The sequence below is a fragment of the Lissotriton helveticus genome, chromosome 9, assembly GCF_964261635.1.
Source record: "Lissotriton helveticus chromosome 9, aLisHel1.1, whole genome shotgun sequence".
Lineage (NCBI taxonomy): Eukaryota > Metazoa > Chordata > Amphibia > Caudata > Salamandridae > Lissotriton > Lissotriton helveticus.
Window position 1 is genome coordinate 1,174,519,132 of NC_136070.1, and position 22,863 is coordinate 1,174,541,994.

Sequence of the window (22,863 nt, forward strand, 5' to 3'; positions counted from 1 at the left end):
TATCTGCAATTATATTCTGAATGTATAGCTAATGTAGAGATTTAAGTAGAAGTGGGACTAATACAGAAATGTGTGACACTATATGATTTTATTAGATGTGATTATTCCTGAATCCATGTCGTGTAGCTGTTAAAATGTAAGATGGCATGTGGTTAAACGCAGAATGTGGTAGGCCTCAGGGCCAGTGCTAGAAGGGAAGGGGAAGGTGTTTCTTTTCACGACATAGATTGTACTAATGTTTTGGTCATTGCATTAATGAGCCATGATTTATAGATGTGTTTACTGAATAATAGAATAAGAGTATTAACATGCTTATTTAATGAAGAAGTTGAATGCTATAATCATTATGAGAAATATTGTAGGCCTGAAATGTTTTAACGTTGGTTTACACGTACATGTCTGGGCCAAGAAATGTTGCGAACCTTTTTGGAAGTCTATGAGAGTTGGGATCTTGGCTGCAGATGTCTGTCTGCAAGAGAAAAGGGGGAATCCAATTATAAATAAAATGAATAGAGGTCTGTTCAGGAGACGGCCCAGACATGGAGGAGGGTTCCGGAATGTTTTAAGGGGTATCAGCGGGCCGGAGAAGAGTCTGAGAAGCAAGGTCAACTCCAACGTATGAGGCCCAATACAAAGCAGCATGGAAAAAGCCAGAAGCTACACCACGTGAGGGGCGTCTCATGAGGGGCGTCTCAAATGTTGTTGACTGTTTTGTATTAGGGACAGCACCCCTGGGTGGAGTTAGAGCAGATACCTGAGGACCCTTTAGAGAGCGGATGGGTAGGCAGAGAGGGGTCATGACTGGAGAACTATAGGTTTTCACCAAGAGACTAAGAGTGAGTGACTTCCCTTGGGGGTCATTCACTGCTGACACCTTTGTTAGGTTGGGATTTGGTTAAGTAGGGATACCATCTAGAGCAGGGTAGGGACAGCCTAACCTGTGTGTTTTCCTCCAACTTAAATGAAGGAGAGATATGCGTCAATGCTGATAGCTTTATTATTCTTAGAACTTGTGTTGGTAATTTCCGTTGCTCGTCTGAGGGCTTTCAGAGAGCACATGTATGTAGTTGGACCTGTGTATCTCGTGAATCTCATTCTGAGATGCCTGTATTTGCAGCTTATCCTATCCTTACAATAAACTTTTGAAAGCTAGAAGTTGTTTGTGATCTTTTGGAGCGGGGTCCTTTATTGGGTGAACTAGCTTGGTAACAGAGGCACTTTCTTCCTTCAATGACAGGCAACAAAGGTTCAGTCGACCAGATCGGGGTTTAGATCAATAGTGATAAGGTATCGATCAAAATCTCGCCCTTCCATCTACAAAAGTGTAATCGTGTCTGCATTCTGTTGATTTATATGTTTACATTAGTTTCTGATTCAAAGAAATAACACATTTCAAGAGAAAGCGGATAGTTCCAGCTCCCCACACTGTCTCCTGCACCTCTCATTCTGCCATTTCCCTCGAGCGCACCAAGACTCTGAAATCTCAGTTGCCACTTAATCAAAAATGCCTCCTTCTGCTGAGAAACAATTCCCTGTCTTTTCATCTTCGAGAGTGGACCTTACTGCCGCAGTGATTTGATTCCTGGCTGAAGGCAAAAATTATTTCCTGCCGGTGATAAGCTAGAAAGAATCATTCTTTGGCGAATATGCAATCAGTTCGTGGGCACCCGAACAGAAACGACTGACCTTAATTAGCACTTCATGTAACTCAGCTGCATAGGCTCAGACTTTACTATCGTGGATAACTTATTTCACTGCTAGAGTCAATTGACCATAGCACTTGCAAAAAATAGTACATCAGAATTCTCTATCCACAAAACTTGTTGAATTTTAATAGAGACAAAGGCAGTAATGTCTGAAAGAAATCAAACGAAATAAAGCGAATTTGAAACCTCTGTCACCTTAGCAATGTCAAAACAATTTGGACCTAGTTTAGAGATATGAGCTATCTTCAATAAAATAGCCAAATGGGATAAAACGTTTATCCTGACTCACTGGTACTGTAAACAGAAACAAGGGTACATCTGACAGGAAAGGACAAATGGTCCAGGTGTATTCAGCACAAATCGGGACAGTACAGTGTAAAAATGCACTCAGAGCATGTGGGTATAAGGGCAGTTTGTACCAAGCCGGGTGGTTAACGCAAAGCCCTGGCCGTACAGTCCCTGTGGTGTTGGGGGGAGGGGGAGTGGAGACCCTTAGGAGCCCATCAGCCCTTGAGGGTATCCCAGTCAGCCCAATGCCAATGAATATCTATGTGATATGGGAGACTCAGGGGCCCCTGTATACATTCTGCAAGGGGGGGGGAGCATCATTTGTGTTATGCCACTCTTTGCGTGGATAAGCATGCGACGATGGATGATGGAGAAGTAATTTCATTCTCCTGCTTTGATTTTCACTTACAGAAGGACTAGTATAGCTGATCACCCTGCCTGCAAGCTTATTGTGTGACTAACATCCCTCCTAGGGGTGATTTGGGCTTTCCTTGGAACCCCTGGGGGGATTCCTAAAAGGCAGACAAGGAATATGTTCTCACAGTACGCCACTTCTTAGGCTGTAGGAGTGTATCACTAAGGAAGGCATTCCTGTTCTTCCAGATGATCGCATCACAACACAACTAGGGAGTACCCACTTGCCGCTGCACTCCAATGAATTGTGCACATGCACAATTAGTTTTACAGCAACCCTTCTGTGATATGGAAGTGGCCTAGAGGTTGAAAAAACAACACCAAACCCCCACTGTTACCTCCTTGTACTTCAATTATCCAAGACCAGATGGACAAAATAGCAATTATTTAATCAAGCAAAAAGTTGCACAGTGTGTGCACACATGGATATGGCCACTGGATATTTTAGCACATGACTAAATAGTGCATCTACAATAAGTAATGCGAACTCGTGACTGCCGGGCTAGAGTAAAGAGATGGTGCGACCGCTAACTAATACTTTGCAGAACTTCCAAATGACCCCCTCACTGCAGTTGCAATTTCTACCAGCAGAGCGATAGAGCCAAACCACCACTACTATCTGAAGAGTAGACACCCAACCAATTTAGCGAACAGGACCTAGCTGCAAGTTGGAGGATACTGCAGGTCCCACGTGATCAGTTATGTGGTTACGGATGAGGTGAAATGCGAAGCTTTCTTCGCTGGTCACCTCATGAGGAGGTGTAGCTGTCAAACTTACGACAGGCAGCGAGAAAGCACAAGGTCAAACGTTAATGCTGAAGCTTCCTTTCCTCACAGCAGGGTGAATATCAGAAAATGCTGGAATCACTAGCAAGGCATACCCTTTGCTATGCCTACTGCTTTTGCCATTGAAGATGACCATATGTATTGCAGGCATGGATGGAATCTCATAAAGGCTGGTGGGTGGTATTACCTGAAAGGAGATTCATAAACTATTATGTTTTTACACAACTGAGTACTCAGTCATCTAAATTCGCTACCCAAGGTTAGTCTAGAATTGCAGGTGTAATAAAGGGAACTTGCAATCGCACCATGAGGATGACAGCGATGCAGTAGAAGAATGCGCAGGGCCCCGTCCAACACCAGCCAAAGTGCCAGTCTCCCTGAATGCAATGCAACACCTACATGTCCGATAATACCAGCACGAAATGGACATTACTGCAGCACCAGAAGACGTATCACATCTGGTCTGGAACCATCCTTGCAGGTGGTGTCTGGCAATGATGAGAAGGAGACATAATACTTGGCTCTTGAGTGCCCAGGAAATGGATACTTGTACACACATACTATATTTGAGGATGACATACACACCCTTCCCTCAACATTGTTCTTTCCCCATTAGGCATTTTGCTGGAACCCATTCTCTTGACAAATATGTCCTTCTGACAACATAGAAAGCCACTAGAGCCATTGAAGGTATTCACAAAGCCATTACACAAAGGAGAGTACCATGACCAAGTAATCTAACTGGTGGCAAAGAAGTGAACACAGTGACAAGAGCAACTAGTGGATCAGGAGATAGACAATCATACACTTCTGTTGTCTCCCACTGTGATATTTATGGGAAAAATTGCCTCTGGGGCAGTACTTAATTTGTGCCAGTAGTTGCTGTGGGGGCTGCCAGCACTTATTTTTGGGGACGGGCACTTATTTTACTTCATCGGACATTTACTGAGAGCAAGAGAGGGAAAAACACAAAAAGGGGAAAGGTGGAGTAATAGAAAGATGGAAAAACCGTCACAAAAAGAGCATGTCCTAACCTGGCAGGGTAAGATGAAGGGCCTGTGAAAGTCTGGTAGTGGATTAAAATGGAATGAGGTGCTCCTAAGATTATGCAGACATTTCTTAGCACCAGCACAAGATTCTGAGCAGAGCGTAGGGCATGAGCACTTATTCTTGTACACATTAGGCACTGCTCTGGGGCTATAATTATGAGTGGCTGTAATCCACTTGGAGTGGTAACTCCAGGTGAAAATAGCGCAGCTTGCCATTCAGAGTGATCTGATGTTTCTGGGTCTGGTAATCCTGGTTTCAGAAACTCTTGACGTGATACTTCAAGTCCCAGAGCATGGAGCGCACTTTAATGAGTGAGACTATGCACTTGATGAATCTCCTGCAGAGATAAGAACAGGGGGGAAGGGTTGTGCACAGGTTTGACCTTCACAAACCTATGCACCATTACAGGTGGCATACAAATTCCCTCCTATTCAAGCCCTGAAGCCCCCTTCCGTCCCTCTAGCCCCCTCACCCTCCTGAAAAAGGACATCCCCAGGCCAATTACAGAGACCGTGGCTGATTCTCTAACTGCCGCCCAGACTACAACACAGGGGAAGGATACATTGCATACTGGATCGCTCCAGCATTCCCTGACTTCTTCAACCCCGGCTCCTGAGCCCAACTGGGCCACACGCTGACCTTTTCCTCTTCGTCTTTGCAGCAATATTAAAAAGTCCTGAAACACAGGTGGAAGCTCAGGACCCTCAAATTCATATGCCTTGAACATCAAAGCGTGTACACATCTGCACAGAATGGTGGATGTAGGCTTGAACACTCACTTTATGTGACCTCACATGCACTAGAATCAGTCATGCACTCTAGGTAATACAAGATATCACATCTAAGCGCAGCTAGACATTGAATAGGCCATTTACTCACCTGGGGAAGTAGAACATCCTGAAGTGAAGTCAGCAGTCTGGTCATAAACAAAGGCCACTGCATCCACTTCAGTGAATCCTCCCTAAATGGCTCAAAAGGCAATAGTAACTAGAACTTTGTATTGAAAGAAGATTTCTCTGCCCAAAAGAGGATCTTGCCCACCAGATATGCCAATAGGCAAACAAGTCATGGTGATTGACTTAGGATCGTGCAAAAGTATTTTCCGTTTCAACAAAATGGGATAACTTCTCCTGCAGAAAGGAGGACATGCTAAAGGACCCTTCTTGCAGTTCCTTCTGGATGGAAGATTGCAACTTCTCTGAATTGACCCAATGCTCCTGAACCTCCATTCTGTTGAAAGATGTCCCTGAACAGACAAACATGTATTGGTCACTATAACAAATGGTGTACATGGGCTCATGTTTTCTTCCCTCCTCAAGATGCAGACACTAATGCAGGCAATGGCCAAGATGAACCTCCGGCAGTTTATTTATTTATTTATTTACTGTCATTTATAAAGCGCGACAAATACCCGCAGGCGTCTCGGCGCTAAAATATTTGCGTAAACACCGCTCAGTGTAGCTTGCATCATCTGCGTGTCTTTCCAGGGGGGCACTATTGGTTAAACAACCAGGTTTTTAATTTCTTGCGGAACTGCAAGAGTGAAGGACTTAGTCTGATGTCCTGCGGCAAAGCATTCCATAATTTAGGTGCCGCTATCAGAAAGCGACGATCACCCCAGGACACTGTTTTGGACCGGGGGATCACTAGCTGGTTGAGGTTAGAGGACCGAAGCTGTCTAAGGGGGTGATATGGCACCAGCTGGTCCATTAGAAATTGGGGACCTTGATTGTTCAAAGATTTATACACTATGCATAACGATTTGAATTTGATCCTATTTTGGATCGTCAGCCAGTGTAGTTGTTTTATTGTGTCAGATATGGCCGCAAATTTAGGGATTCCTAAAAGTAGACGTGCTGCAGCATTTTGTATTGACTGCAGCTTTTTTAAGACCCTGACCTGGGCATTTAAAAACAAACCATTACAATAGTCGAGGGCCGTAAGAGACCAAGGAGCTAACCAAAGTTTTAATGGCAGTTGCTGGTAGAAACGGTAGAAACTGGTAGAAACGGACTTATCTTTCTGATCATGCGTAATTTATAGTGAGCTGTAGTTGCAACTTTGTTCGCATGATCCATAAAAGTAAGGCCGTCGTCAAAGGTGACTCCTAGGTTTCTGACCTTGGCTGCCGGAGTAGGTGGTGCTCCGAATGTGGATGGCCACCAAAATGAAGACCACGCTGGTAAAAGTGGGCCGAAGATAACTACCTCGGTTTTTTCAAGCAATTTGTTGCCATCCACTCTCCTATTTTCAGCAGTCCATTTTGGAAGCGTTGGGCCACGTCCCCTCCGTCACCTTTAATGGCCAATACCAATTGCGTGTCATCTACATACGAGGTTAGGCTCATCGCATAGCTTTTGATGACAGCGGCAAGGTCCGACACATAGATATTGAATAGTGTCAGACTGAGGGATGAGCCTTCGGGTACTCCACAAGGCAGAGACAACTGAGCAGATTGGTATGGCCCCAAGGTGACGGCCTGGGTTCTGTCTTTGAGAAACGAGGCAAGCAGATTTATTGCTGTTTGGCAAACGCCCATTTGGCCGACACGGTCGACCAGGATCTTATGGTCGACCGTGTCGAAAGCCGCAGACAGATCCAGCAATACCAAGACTGCCGTCCCACCCTGGTCTCGGATTGCTCTCACATCGTCGGCAGCTTTGATTAAGGCGGTTTTGGTCCCATGATATCTGCAGAATCCGAATTGTGTGTCATCCAGCAGTCTGTGTTTCTCAATGTACTCCGACAGCTGTGAGTTCATAGCCTTTTCGACCACTTTTGCTATAAAAGGGAGACTGGCTATAGGCCTATAGTTTTTTAGTTCAGTTTTGTCGAGGCCCGGTTTCTTTAAAAGCGGTTTCAGTAATGTATTTTTTAAGGCTTTGGGATATATTCCTGAACTCAAAATGGAGTTGCATACTTGAGTAATGGTCGGTATAATGGCATCCATCACAGGAGGGAGGACAAAAAAAGGGCAGGGATCCAGTGCCGATCCTGTTTTGATTGTGGTGATAAAAGCTCTTGCCTGGTCCTGGGTTAAGGGGTTAAAACTAGCAAAGATGGCTAGATGTGTGTTGGGGGGAGTAGGGCTAGTTATAATGGAGTTAGAGGCAAAAGCTTGATAAATATCATCTACTTTGGAAAAGAAAAAGCTGGCAAGCTTGTCGCACATTGCTTGTGATGGGGGTGGGGTGAGGTCCGGGACGTTACCTGACAATGTTTTAGTTATTTCGTAAGCTGTTTGCTGGAGTGCTTAGCTTGCTCAATTTGGTCGGAGTAAAAAGACTTCTTAGCTTTTACTATCATCGCTTTATAGACCGCAAGTGATTCTTTATAGCGCATTATGCTTGCTAAGTCGTACGTTTTCCTCCACTGCCTTTCGCAGTTCCTATTATGTTGTTTTTGTGTTTTTAATTCATCCGTGTACCACGGGGCTGTTGGACTGGATCTGTTCCGAGATATGGATTTAATTGGGACCAAAAGATTAGTGGCATGGCCTAGCCAGTCCTGGAATTGCAGTGTTGCCGTGTCTGGTTCGGAAGAGATCAGCGGTGGCGTACTGTCTAACTGATTTTTAAGATCTTGCTGATTTATGTTCTTCCAAGCTTTAAAAGAATTAGGGGCATGAGGGAAGACTTTCTTGTGCTCAGGGGCTGTAATCGTCATAGTGCTGAAAACGGCGTAATGATCGGTCCACTGCATTGGTAGAATGTCTGAAACCTGTAGGCCCTCGACATTGGAAAATATGCCGTCTAATGTATGCCCCGCCAAATGAGTGGGTGAGGTAACCAATTGTCTGAGGCCTAGTGTTTCCATATCCGAGAGCAGGTCAAGGGTATCTCTCTGATTTTTGTCTTCCAAGTGGAAGTTCATATCACCCAGGACCGTGCAAGAGTCCTCGGTAGCCAGCGATTCCAGTATGGTACTTAAGCCAGGTAGAAAGCCTGCCCTGGTTCCTGGGGGTTGGTAGAGAAGTATCCCTTTAAAATTGTAAAGGGCACTGAGTTTAATTCTAAACTGCAGAGCTTCACATGAGATATCTGGGATGTGTGAGGTTGTGATAACAAACCTTTCCCTGGCTATAATAGCTAGCCCACCTCCTCTCTTTCTGATTCTGTCCTGTCTATAGATTTTATAACCATTGGGAGTAGCAACCACTAGATCCCGTTCTGAAGAGTTATCAGTCCATGTTTCCGTTATAAAGAGAAGGTCTAGATTATAGTCGGTTATGAGGTCGGCTATTTCCTGTCTGTGTTTGCAGAGCGAACGAGCATTAATAAGGGCCAAAGCTATGGGTGTCTCTCTGCCTTTAGTCTGTGTCTTGGTGTGCTTTCTGACCTTGTTCGTTAATATCATTTCATTACAGTATGAACAATGCAACACAGCATCCTTTGGGGTTAGTGTCGGGTCATATTGGGTACACCCGGGTGCCTGAGGTGGTCGTAGGTCCATCAAAGATGCGCGGGAATAGACCATGTGCCGATTGTTATATATTGGGCCAGGGGTCGTGGCCCTGGGCCCGGTCCCGGCACGGACGGGCGCAGACGGGCTTGCCTTCGGCGCGCCGCCGGCGCGCCCGCTGCGCCCGCCCGCTGCGCGGGCGAGAGGGTCTGTTGTTTTTATCCATAATTAGATCGGTGGGAGGAGGGTGGGAGGGACGATCAGCTAGACCGCCAGCCTTCCCCTACGCAAGATGGCGGCTAAAGTGGCTGGAATGGGTTAGCAGCGCCTAGTAACACAGGCGCTGTGCCAGGCAAGTCGAAAAACAACCTCGCGCGACGCAAGTCTCGCACCAAGGTAGGAACTGGTATTTAAAAATGAGCTGGTAAAATATTTACACTATTTTAAAACGTTATTCTTAAATCAATAACAGACAGCATACAATGTAAAGTTGCACCAGAGCGCGCAGAGAACCCCCGGCTTCCGCCTCAAGGGTGAAAATAGGCAAATATCACGAGGCGATGTAGGCGCGCCCTTAAGTATCCTGGGAGGGCGGGAGGGACGATCAGCTAGACCGCCAGCCTTCTCCTACGCAAGATGGCGGGTAAAGTGGCTGGAATGGGTTAGCAGCGCCTAGTAACACAGGCGCTGTGCCAGGCAAGTCGAAAAACAACCTCAGGCGACGCAAGTCTCGCACCAAGGTAGGAACTGGTATTTAAAAATGAGCTGCTAAAATATTTACACTATTTTAAAACGTTATTCTTAAATCAATAACAGACAGCATACAATGTAAAGTTGCACCAGAGCGCGCAGAGAACCCCCGGCTTCCGCCTCAAGGGTGAAAATAGGCAAATATCACGGGGCGATGTAGGCGCGCCCTTAAGTATCTTGGGAGGGCGGGAGGGACGATCAGCTAGACCGCCAGCCTTCCCCTACACAAGATGGCGGCTAAAGTGGCTGGAATGGGCCAGCAGCGCCTAGCAACACAGGCGCTGTGCCAGGCAAGTCGAAAAACAACCTCGGGCGACGCAAGTCTCGCACCAAGGTAGGAACTGGTATTTAAAAATGAGCTGGTAAAATATTTACACTATTTTAAAACGTTATTCTTAAATCAATAACAGACAGCATACAATGTAAAGTTGCACCAGAGCGCGCAGAGAACCCCCGGCTTCCACCTCAAGGGTGAAAATAGGCAGTTAATAGTCATTGTCCTCCAGTTCTGGGCACCAGGAGGGCATTAAATCCTGCACCAAGAGCTTCAGATGACAACATCCCTAAAGATCATCAAGATGGTGGAAGTCATGTAAACCCACACCATCAGCCACTCTCCCACAGGAGCTAACCCAGGCTCCAACAGAGATGAGCAATGGGATTGGAGTCCAAAAACCCTGTGGTCTGTCAAACACATTCTCCACACGTCTGAGGAAAAGTCGATACTGGCAGCTAGGGCTCAAATGGAAAACTGGAGACACATCTGGTGAAGCACTCTGAGTGCCACAAGGAGCAACGGGAGATTAGTAGTCCATGTGTTAAGGATCTTGAGCTCCAGAACCAACCTGAAACCTCTTGTAACATTTTCTGAGCCCTTTGCTTGAAAAGATCCCTGAATGAAATGTGTATACCAATCCTGATATTTCATGAGATGAGGAAAACTTAATGAAGTAACTGCTGTAAACAGTGGACAGGACTCAAAGGTTATGAACCGAAATGTCGGAAACAGATGCAGATGATCCCCAACTTAAACAACTGGAAGTAGGGTAAACAGGCAGTCAAGACCATGATCAATTATTCTGTCCCAAAGCCTGAGAACGTGACTTAGAGCACTTTTTGTCTTATTTGTGGGACAGTGGGAGCGTCTGTAACATTTAGGAGAGGAGAACTCGGAACAAGCAGCAGCCACTCTTAACTTCGCAGAGTTATAGTTGGACTTGTCCTGGAAGGAGATAACAAAGTTCTGGTTTCTAAATACTAAGCAAACCATGTACCCCAACACAACATAACTTCTGTATCTCGATAGGTACATAATGGAGGAAACCCTCTGACTAGCATTAGTATGCCCTTCATGAAAGTAGATAGTTCTCATGGTAGTTAATATGGAACCCTGCAAAGGCTGTTTCAGGGATGAAGCAAAAGGCTGTATCTCACAAAAAAATGCTACCTAAGATTTTTCATAAATTGCACAATCTAACAGTGTAATTTATCCTGAATCATTTGAAGCACAGAATAACAACGATGTTTTATAGACTTGACCATACCAGCAGAGCACAGACCACTCTTGCTGATAAATTGCACTAAGAACTCAGAGTCTCAAAAGCACTCAACTTGTAACTCAGTAAGTCCCTACAGGCGATGTCACCTGTACCATTGTATGCCTATCGAATCAAGCTGTGGAGAATGGAATCAACAGGCACTGCATCTGCCAAATTCAGTTCCTCGCTATCTATAAGATATGTTTTAGAGATGAATTTAGGAATGGTGAACTGTGAATTCCTTAGGATGAATCCACTTACCCAATGCAACACACTCAAATCCTTGGCCATCTTGCATGACTGGGCCCCAACATTCTGCTCAGTGGAAAACTGGGGTACCTCAGATTGGTCCTCGGAAGATCCAGATCTATACCGGTGCTGTAGCAGCAGGGCAGAGCTTGAGCAGGAGAGGTGACATACTGAAGTATCTATCTGATTCTCATCAGATTTTCAGTGACCACCCTCCCTCAATAGCAGCGACAGGTGCACAAATGTGGTCTGCAAGCAACAAATGCCAACAGCAGTTATTGGCACTGCAAGCAATAATTATAGCCCAAACAGAACCTGGTCAGAGTCACTGCAATGGATGGATGTTCACTATCCCTCTTGTGCCCCAGAAGCACCTGGAAATTATGTCACAGCCCTAACAACTGTCTGACATGACTGAGAAGGCACAGCCCAGGCACCATTCAAAACACCAACAAGCGTCTAAAGGATCAGTCAGAAAATCCATGGGGGACTGTGCAGGCGCCCAAACTCAAACAAGCTGCATTTCTCAACTTCCACCTCAATTGTTCGGAGGACAGATAACAAATCAGTAGAGCATTTCCTTATGATCCCCGGGTAGGAATTGGCAGGGGTGAAGTAAAACCCCTGGCCAAGTAACAAAGGAAATGAAGAAAATATAGAATTCTGCTTATGAAGCCAGAGGCTTCAAAACATCTGTTGTGGAGACAGCATGCCTCAATTAGTCATCGTTGTAATGCAGAAGAAGGAGACAGTGGAAAAGTCAATCAGGTTTCATTTCATATGTTAGCAAGTATCCTTCTAAATGCTTTCTCTAAGGTAAAGTGTCTGCTCAGTGCCACAGCTTCCAGCAGCTGGGCTCAGGTTTAAAGCATTGAAATCTTTGACCCCCTACTAATAAACCCCTGTTCCATATTTATAATTCATTATTTTGTATTTTCTGACAATGTCTATACCCCCTTCCTCCTGATATTGTTGCTGCTGCTATTTGTAGCAAATAGAGATGTTACTCAACAAATTCTTTGTACGACTGAAGGTAGTGTCTGTTGCCAAACATGTCTGTCCTTTCAGGTGTTTCCTATAGCCCTCTTGAGTCATCATCGACTTCTTTTCAGGGATATTAAGTGCCCTTGAATTGAATTTAAAGTCCTATTACGAGCATTGACAGTGTCATGCTTGTTTGCAAGTTAAGTCCGTGCCAAGAGGCAAAGAAAATACAAAATAAAGAACTCTACTGATGAAGCCAGAATCTTCAAAACATCTGTTGTGGAGGCAACATGTCGCAGTTAGTGTACTGAGGAAGGAGACACTGGAAATGTCAATCTGGTTTCATTGTACATGTGAGCATGGAGCCTTGGGGACACCCATTCATATTGCTGGTGTGGCTGCCTGACATCAAAATAGTGTTTCTGGTGAGCATTCAAGGACATTCTGAACTGTAACACCCACTTGGGATTACACTCACAAATTCATGTACCGAAAGTTTCATTTATCAGTCCACGGCCATCAATAAACTATTTGAGATAGCATAACTCCGTAATATACATCTGTGCAGGCTAAGAAAATACATGCGCATGCCAATCTCATTTCCACTCGACAATTCAACAGGTGAGAAATTACTATCCCACTTCTATTCATATGACACTCTTTCAGTAAATAAGGACATCATTTTGAAATTACATTTCCATGTAGATCCTCTTCCCTGTACTTACACAGGATCTTCATGTGAGACCACATATTTTTTGGGGGTATTCCATTTCACTTTCAAATTGCATGTTCACACCATTAGACAATTAGAGTTTGCCAAGGTAAATGTGTGATTGTTGTGTTACATAAGCGGGAGCCTGGACAGTCAAGGCCATGTGGGCATCCTCAAATCTCGATTATTAATGTGTGGCGTCTGCCGCATGTTGAGTACCTCGTTTGTTACACCCCTTGGTGGTCCCTGCCAGCTTGTGCCACCACTGGTTTCCGCTCTTTCATAAAACATGAGGACACCAGTTTGTTACTTGTATCTATGTTTGGTGTTGACTTGGCAGACTGCCAAAACTTCTGAGCTAGTGTTTATTTTATTTTATAGCACCACTGTGCATTGTGTTTTTGTGCAGACTATTTGTACAGTTGTGTGTACATGCATCTTGTTTTCTGGAATGATTTAAAATTATTATCAAATGTGTACAGTAATTTGGCATGTAGTTTCTGGACAGACTGACTATTAATTGTGAGAAAATGCCCCTTTTTTGTGGTCACCCCCATTTGTTTGCTGAATTTTATTGCGGTTTTTAGACTCTGCAGACTGGGGTTCTGCTGTCCAGGGGCCATTGTATGTGCTCTGACCCCCAAAAAATGTAGAAATTGGCTAATCCCTAATTGGCATATTTAACTCTACTACGAGGTCATAGTATATGGTGCAAAAACTGTACCCATGGTATGGAAAGATAAATATTACCTGCACCATCCACTAGTGTTAATATGAAAAAAAACAATGCTAGTATGGAAAATGATACTTTCAGGTATGGGGACTAAATTGCATCTTTATTAACAAAATCGCAGTAACCCCAATTCGCAAATGCATTGTCAGGCAAGCACTGAGACCTGGACCCAAGGGTATTGATTGTTAGGTCACAGGTGGGATGGCGCATAGCCAGCAGACAAATGCACGGACAGGAAATCTTACATGAATCCCACAGACAGGCACAGAGACATTACAATGGTCAAGGGAGATTGGCCCCAAGAAAGCACTGATATAACTGATACAGAGCATGGCGGGCCACATTTAATTCATACAGGCACCGAATACGGAAAGCCCTGAGAGATATATTCCCTGACCGCCCAGATGTAGGAGGGTTAATGGCAGGAGGGTTAATGGCAATGAAGCCAGGGAAAGCGTAAGAGATTTCCTGAGGTGAAGGAGGGAATGATGGTGACACGACAGGACAGCCATGGACCGATGTAGACCCACGAGTTGTATTTTTCTACAATATCCTTAAAAGGGGGTTTCCCACTGAGATACCGGGATAGTGTAGTTGGTTTGGACACCAAACCCTGGCGGCAGATACAAGCCCATATATTAAACCACCACTAAAAGAATCAAGTGAATTGGTTCAACACAAATTGAAAAAGAGTGTCCTCTAAGGGGCAACGTTGCCCACAATGGTGCAAATGGCACCAGTCTCAATGGTGGTCCACCACAAAACCCCAGAGTGTTCCAATCCAGCTATGGCAGTAGAGGACAGAGAGGTTGGCTGCAACCAGACTCTAGGGAATGCTACTATTGCCACAGGCTGGGCCACCTGGCAGACAGATGCCGGTTAAAAGCATACCATGAACAGAGATCGAGGAGCCAGGGCCAGCCACCGCAGAACCCCACGGATGTCCATCTGCAAAACCAAGCATAGGGGAATCAGAATGCCCCCTACACTCAGCTTCAGGGAGGTCCGCCATCAGCCGCACCCCTGCAGCAGGATCAGGTAATTGGAAAAACACATAGCAGCAGCAACAACAGTCAGAGAACTCAGACCAACATCGACCAGGGCCACAACTCCGGCAGGGAGAGGAACTGTATGGGAAGGTAAGCCCGCGAGCAGTCACAGAACCAAAATGCTCAGTAAGATAAACCCCCAGCATAAGCAGGAACTACGGTAACAACTTAAATCTTAGGCCCGGACTACGACTTTTCAGCAGAGCGGAGGAGTGGCAGTGCATGCCACAGTGGCAACCTCTCTGCCGGAGATCACCGCCGCCCACCCGATTATGACTTTTCAGCAGTCTGGCAGGCGGGTGGTGTGGTGGTCCAATGGCGGTGCTTCTTTTAAAGGCTTCTCTGCCTTTGAAAAAGGCACTGCAATGAGACCGCACTATAGGGTTCCTATAGGGTTCCTGCATGCCAGGGACTTGAAAGTGCACGCCGTGTAGGGACCTATGTGCATGCACACAGGGGGCACATCGTATGCTCCCCTTTGTGCATCCACATGCAGTTCAGGCACATGGGGACCCTGTAGGGTCTCTTTGTTTCCTCTCCTCCAAGGTTTACTTGGAGGAAGAACCTCCATGTGTACCCTGGAGGAGAGGAAACTCGTAATATGCTTGGTGGAACTGTGACAGTCCCGCCAAGGATATTGCAGCCTCTGACTGCCGCTCCGATGCCAAGGAACAGCGGTTTCTTGGAATAGCTCATGGTCCAAGGGTGATCCACTGTCCAACTCATAATGAGGCAGTCAGACCGCGATCAGCAGTGGCTGGATCCACCCCCAGCACACCACGAGTCTGCCTCTACTTGGTGGTTAAAAACTAGTCACACTTTCCTTCTTTCCCAAAAAACTGTACCAAAGCAAAAGAAAAGACAAATAAGACAACAGTGGTAATTAACATTTTTACTTTGGTCTAGATTCAGAGCAACTGAGAGCTGTGTCGGCCAGTATACTCACTAGAGTTCGACATCAATGGCAATCCCAGAGGAGCATGGAATAATCAGGTTACCTAAAGCGCCTCCAAGAGCAAAGGCCCCATCCTGCTGCTGGTCCCTCAAGCCGGGGTTTGCTGGCTATGCCCCAGGAGAAGGGCAGTCTGACAAGGGGGCAGGGCGGCACCCAGATAATGTATTTAAAAAAACAGACATCCATGCCCCCATGTCTAAAGTCAATAAGGATGGTTCCATTCACCAAACACAAGGTGAGGCAAGTTCTTGGAACACTAGTGAGGCCCATGGAAACCCTGCTTAAACATGATGAAACCACCATGATCATGGGACCACCCCACAAATATATCTTGCAATAATCTTAACATCCAGTGATGAATGGAGGGGGGTCTCAATGACTGATGAAAAGATTAATCTGGCTTGATAACCAATAATTACCCTTATTCCCCCAAAACTATAAAAAATATACCCAACAGGGGTCCCCTTTTAGTATCTCTCTAATTGGCGATTAGTGGAGTGTGGAGGATACAACCCTAGGATAAAAATACAGGAACTCCAGAAACCATTGATTACGGTGCACATGTAGAGGCCGATTACGATACAGCCCGTAAAGGCTCTGACCTGCAGTCCGAGCCTTTAGGGTCAGTTCACTTTCCGACCGCCTCATTATGTTGGAGATAGTCAGAAAGTAAACCAGCTGTTCATTCTGGCTGGCTTCCGATGGGCTCGAAGAGCCTGTCTGCCAGGCGGAAGCCGGCACGTAATCTAAAGGGTGGGTCTTTCCCCCCTTGAGAATATGATCACGATTTCGGATATGGTTTCCATGCCGGTCTGCCCGACATGGAAACCATGTCAGAAAGCTTGCTTGGGGGCACCCAGCAGGGCCCACTTTGGTGCATGGCTCTGGCTGGAGGGCGAGGGGGCACCTATAGTGCCCCAGTTGATCCCTGCACTTGTGTCAGGCACCATGAAGTGCTTACCACGGCGTGCAGGGATGAACTGCACCTCCCTTTCCTCAATGGAAGCTTGTGTTATGGCCGGTTTACAGCCATACCACAAGCTCCCATTGAGGAAATGGTCCATGCAACCGAACTGTGTTCAGTCGCATTGAAATCAGTGGGTCGGGACCGCTGACCAGGTGTCGGTCAGTTCCTTGACCAAGTCGGTGTCGGGCGTAAGTGATTCCACCCAACATCATAATAAGCCTTGTAATGTTTAATGAACCAAGTTCTTATTTGCACAGGCCAACCACAGAATCTTCAAGTGCATCAACACCCAGCTGCCATATCAAACACCCCAGCCTGGACAAGGAGTGTACATTCAAAACTATGAACTAACACCACAAACATTTTTGTTTAAACTGATGAGGGAAATCACAGCCACTAGGGCACAACAGATGCCTCCTAGGGGTTCCATTCCAAGACCTGCCATGCCAAATGAAAAGTTATGCATGATCGCTTTGTTTTGTGCCCTCTGTCTACTATGGTAGATACTGCACTGATTCACTGTAGAGGTACTGCAGAGTAAAATGGAGTCTATTCAAATGTTACCACAGTGCTTGCATAGAGACCTCTCCCATGTCACCTACAATTAATTACACTAAGCAGAACACCAGCCTCCCACATGCACTACGCAGCACTCTGTTGCACAACACATGGTACCAGCACATGACCGCACTTGGCTCCCAAACCTCTTCCAGGTCATGTTACTTCTGTTTGTTGTTTCCGCAAGCAGTAGGCACAGACAGCCTTTACTTGTCCCAAGAGAAAGCCTCAGAGAAAGCAAACATCCTTATTCACCTATATCTATGCAGAACAGGAGCCAAGATCCAACCCACCAAGGTAGAACCACATAGGGTAGTAGTAAATGTGACCTGTTATGAAGCTAACTCAACTGTGTTAAACCTCTTCTCTGAACCTAGGGCTATCCAAACCAAACTGGACAGGATGCATAGAAAGGCCACAATAGGGGAGGAAACATTTTGGCCTCAAGATTTCCCAGAGAAAAGATTCTTGGAGATAGCAAAACACAAACACGTCTGCTCCTGCATCCATCTATGGACTGAGGGTGGCCCTTTAGTGTATCTGGGGTGGTTTTCTTTTACAACAAGTGGTCCACGACATGGAGTTCCTGTGCTGGGCTGTTCAGCACGAGGATAGAATAGAGAATGAGTCACATGGAAAGGGCTGAACAAGATCATGACCTCTCCATTTCATGAAATCTGGGACACCACAGTTGGTGGATACACTTAGTTTGAAGGGAAGGGGTATTCCCTAATTGTATGGAAACGTACCCTGTATTCCTTATGTTTCAGAGGTAAAGGAACATTTCTACCAGGCACGAATGCTAAATGTGGAGTGATCATGCATATTCCGAACATGCAATGGGGCACTTCCAAGCTTGTCTATATTCAGCTTCTCCCAGGAAGGCATGGACTCTGTTCCCTGGTAACCATACACACCCGATCCTGGTCATTCCCAGAGAAGAACATTTGGACTTCTACCAGCACCCATTAAGGAAAAAGACAACTTTGCTGCATCAAGCTTGTGAAAAGAGGCCTGCAAACCACATTTGCTGGGCTCAGTTCAAAGGCATTACAGAAAAAGTCCAACTGTTCACAGGCTCACAAGTATCAGCTGGAGAATCCATACCCTTCTTTACTCTACAGACAAAGGCTAGTGCCCACTGGCTTCAAATAACCAGGTGGGAGATGCTTAAAATAACGAACAGCACTGAGCTTGGCTTCATTTCAATCAAGGAAGAACTGCGTGTGGCCTGCCTCATGGTGATGCAGCACCGATATGTATTAGACTTAATGACTGCAATGGAGGGAGACGTGTGTGCCAAGATTGGTATGGCTCGCTGCGCGTTCATCCCAGGGAACTGCGCAGACAAAGGACTATTGACACTTGCCATCCAATCATTGCACCATTTACAAAGAGATATGTGTGAGGACAGAGCTGCCCCTGAGCTGGAGTGGTTTCTGAATTGATTCTCCTGGCTCCCCCGGTGGATGTCCAGTTTGTGCAAATATCTGTTGCCATATTTAATTGTGTTACTGTTTCTATGTGGGTCTGTACAGTTGGGGAACACCTGCTGTAAAAACGCAGGCTTCAAACTGGGCAAAAGGCAAGTAACTAGGAAGTAGTGGATGTCGAAAGCGAGCATGAAGAACAATAGGCCCCCAATAAAATAACTGTCAAAAAGTATGGGTTAGATAGTGTAGTTGAAGAATCAACTGGAGCAAGGAATATTAATATGGAAAAAATCAATACTAGTATGGAAAACGATACAGTCATGTATGAGAACAAAACAGCGTCTTTATTAATGAAATCGCTTGTTGTAAGCTCAACATCAACCCGACCCGCAAGTAAGTACTCAGGTAAGCATTGAGACCAGGCCAGAGGTTGTTGATTAATAGGTCAGAGGTAGGATGGCGCATAGCCGGCAGATAAACGCTTAAACAGTAAACCTTTGGTCAATCCCACTCTAGCTGCAGTGACATTACAATTGTCAAGGGAGATTGGCCCCAATAAAGCACTCATGACCAGAGGGGGTACACACACTCCTAAACACCATAAAGTCAGATGCCACATGAGTTTGGAACATATAGCCAATCAGGACACCAAACATGCAGTGATCATGTGCTCCCCATGCCAGACATCTGGACACGTCACCAACTGGTCACATTTAAGTATGGGTGAAATTTGCAGATTTGCAGTCCGCAAATTCGCGCGAAATTGCAAAAAAAATCCGCGAGATCGCGAAAAAACCCGCGGATTTGCAGTTTTGCACAAATAGCACTCACTGATTAGCCAGTAGAAGTACTTTCTGTACTTCTACTGGCTAATCAATAAGTGCTACCTCGTTGGGTAAATGTATAGTGCTTTTCCTACACTACAGCTCCGCAAAGTGCCAGAAGAGTTGTGTCCAGTGACCATGTGTGTGTTGCTACGCCATCGCGCCGAAGGGCGCAGGGGTCCCTAGAGTGAGCTGTCCATCATAGTGGGTAAATGGCGGGAAGATGGTGCACACAGCTAGAGTGTGGGCGGGGCCAAACGGGCGGGCTTCTATGCGAGTTCACATGCCTCTTGTGTGTATAAAATAATAGGTCAGAGACCGATCAGAGCAGCAGATGAGGAGAAAGAAGCTCCTGGTCACAGGAACTGTACGGGGATTGCGCTCGCGAAAGTGAAGGATGTAAAGGCCTCTATCCAGCATCACAGCTAATTTTCGACGCTAGATATGGGGAGAAAACACACCTGCCAATCCTCGACAAAGATCACAATTGTTTTTGGGCTGATGAATGTGTTACTGAATTTGAGCTTCAACTCGGGCACCTATCTGTAAGTGCTTCCTGTTGAGGTTTAATTTTTTGTGACAGGAGCATCATTCCAGAATGAACCCTGCCGTTTATCCAAGAATACGCCATCATTTTGTGCGATACCTCTACTCAACTGGAGTACTTTCTACTGGCTAATCAGTAAGTGCTACCTCGTTCGGTAAATGTATAGTGCTTTTCCTACACTACAGCTGCGTAAAGTGCCAAAAGAGTTGTCTCCAGTGACCATGTGTGTGTTACTATGCCATCACGCTGAAGGGCGCAGGGGTCCCTTGAGTGAGCTGTCCATCATAGTGGGTAAATGGCGGGAAGACGGTGCATACCGCGGGTGTGTTGGCGGGGCCAAACGGGTGGGCTTTCTATGCGAGTTCACATGCCTCTTGTGTGTATAAATAGTCAGAGACCGATCAGAGCAGCAGATGAGGAGAAAGAAGCTCCTGGTTACAGGAACTGCAAAGGGATTGCGCTTGAGAAAGTGAAGGATGTAAAGGCCTCTATCCAGCATCATAGCTAATTTTTGACGGTAGATATGGGGAGAAAGCACACCTGCCATGCCTCGACAAAGCTCATGATTGTTTTTGAGCTGATGAATGCGTTACTGAATTTGAGTTTCAACTCGGGCACCTATCTGTAAGTGCTTCCTGTTGAGGTTTAATTCTTATGACAGGAGCAGCGTGCCAGAATGAACCCTGCCCTTTATCCAAGAATACGCCATCATTTTGTGCGATACCTCTACTCAACTGGAGTACTTTCTACTGGCTAATCAGTAAGTGCTACCTCGTTGGGTAAATGTATAGTGCTTCCCCTACACTACAGCTGCGTAAAGTGCCAGAAGAGTTGTCTCCAGTGACCATGTGTGTGTTACCATGCCATCGCGCTGAAGGGCGCAGGGGTCCCTTGAGTGAGCTGTCCATCATAGTGGGTAAATGGCGGAAAGACGGTGCATACCGCGAGTGTGTTGGCGGGGCCAAACGGGTGGGCTTTCTATGCGAGTTCACATGCCTCTTGTGTGTATAAATGGTCAGAGACCAATCAGAGCAGCAGATGAGGAGAAAGAAGCTCCTGGTCACAGGAACTGCAGAGGGATTGCGCTTGAGAAAGTGAAGGATGTAAAGGCCTCTATCCAGCATCATAGCTAATTTTCGACGGTAGATATGGGGAGAAAGTACACCTGTCCTGCCTCGACAAAGCTCACGATTGTTTTTGAGCTGATGAATGCGTTACTGAATTAGAGCTTCAACTCGGGCACCTATCTGTAAGTGCTTCCTGTTGAGGTTTAATTCTTGTGACAGGAGCATCGTGCCAGAATGAACCCTGCCCTTCATATTCATCCAAGAAGACGCCACTGGTTTGCGCTTAACTGCCCAAAATCCGCCCGCGAGCGGATTCGCGAATTTTTCAGCCATTTCACGAGATTGGAGGATGCCGAAATTGCCTAAAATCCACAAAATATGCGCGCGGAACGGATTTTTCGCCCACCCTTAGTCACATTGCGACCACGCGAGGTCAAGGCCCACCTGTATTTTCCATTAGACAATTCATTGATGACTCCAAAGGTAGTAACTTACTTTCTTCACCATATATGGATAATCAGAAACCTTTATAACCTACGATGAACTGTATAAAAGATGGCAACAGACCGAATGTAAATTGAGGCAGTCCTCAAACCCTGTTTCAGCAACTGTTCTACTGTCTGTTATGTTTAATTAAACAAACTGTTCCTGTTTTGCTAAACACTTGCTGTCTCTTGTTTTTGTCAAGGTACTTTGTGCTCAAGTAACAGTGTGACAAGGACAACATTGCTTCAGATTTACCATTATAACTTGACTGGTGCCATTGAATCCTGTAGTATCAACTGTTTACATAACCCTTTTTTGACAAGTAAAATCCTCCTATTTAAATATTAGCAATTCACCCCATGTAGGCCTGAATGACCACAAGGTAGGGTTCATGGTATTTAAAAGTGGATATTTTTATTGTGGGAAGCCTTGCATTCCTGTGTAAAAAACAGATTACATTTTAAAACACAATACTGCTTCCTTGGTAAAGGAAAATAGTAGAATACAAATAGGATGGTAGATGTGGGAAGGAGGGTGTCTGCAACCTGAGGTTTTATTCCCCCACTTTAAAATACCTAATAGGCCAAAGGGATCTCAGGAACAAGTGGGTGACTCCTGCCAGTTTAATGGCTTGAAGCAAGACCTACTCCAGGCCACAGATTGAAGCATCCACCAGCTAGTGTACAGCCAGGGGCCTGCTTCCAGACACTGAAAGCTGTCAGTGACCTCTTTTATTTACTTACCTTTTGAGCAGTGCTGACTCTTGCTTGGGGAGAGAAGCCTGATATATGAAGCAGGATGAGCCAAATCACCTTGTTGGTAATGACAACCCCATTCACTTACTGTGAGGCATGTGTGGGTAGGATAGGATTATCTCTATGCAACATACCAAAATAAAATTAAATGATAGATGGAGTGTTGAAACATTTTCAAACACTCACCCCCAGTCACAGATCTGGGTTTAATCCATCATTATTTTGCTTCCCTTATCACCCTAGTTTGGATCCAGTCATAGGCAAATCAGTCTTGACCCTGCTCACCATGGGAACAGTCCACCGTGAACTGCCAAGCCAGGTCCTCCCTGGACCAGAAACAAGCATCCTGGGACCGGTCTCGGGGTATCACCCCTCATCAGCCAGGCTTGCTTTAATCCACTGGTGCAGTGAGCAAGGTATGTGATGTTGTTAGGATTAGCACTATCCCAGGTTGGGCCTGCAGATAAGTAGGATTTTCCTTGGACCAGGTTAGTGTTTGGGACTGAGCTTGATAGAGTGGTCGTACTGTCAATGACAGAACTTGAAGGTAGGGCCAAAACAGTTGAAATAATGCTACTCCCCACACAGGATGGAACTAGCATTGGGATGTA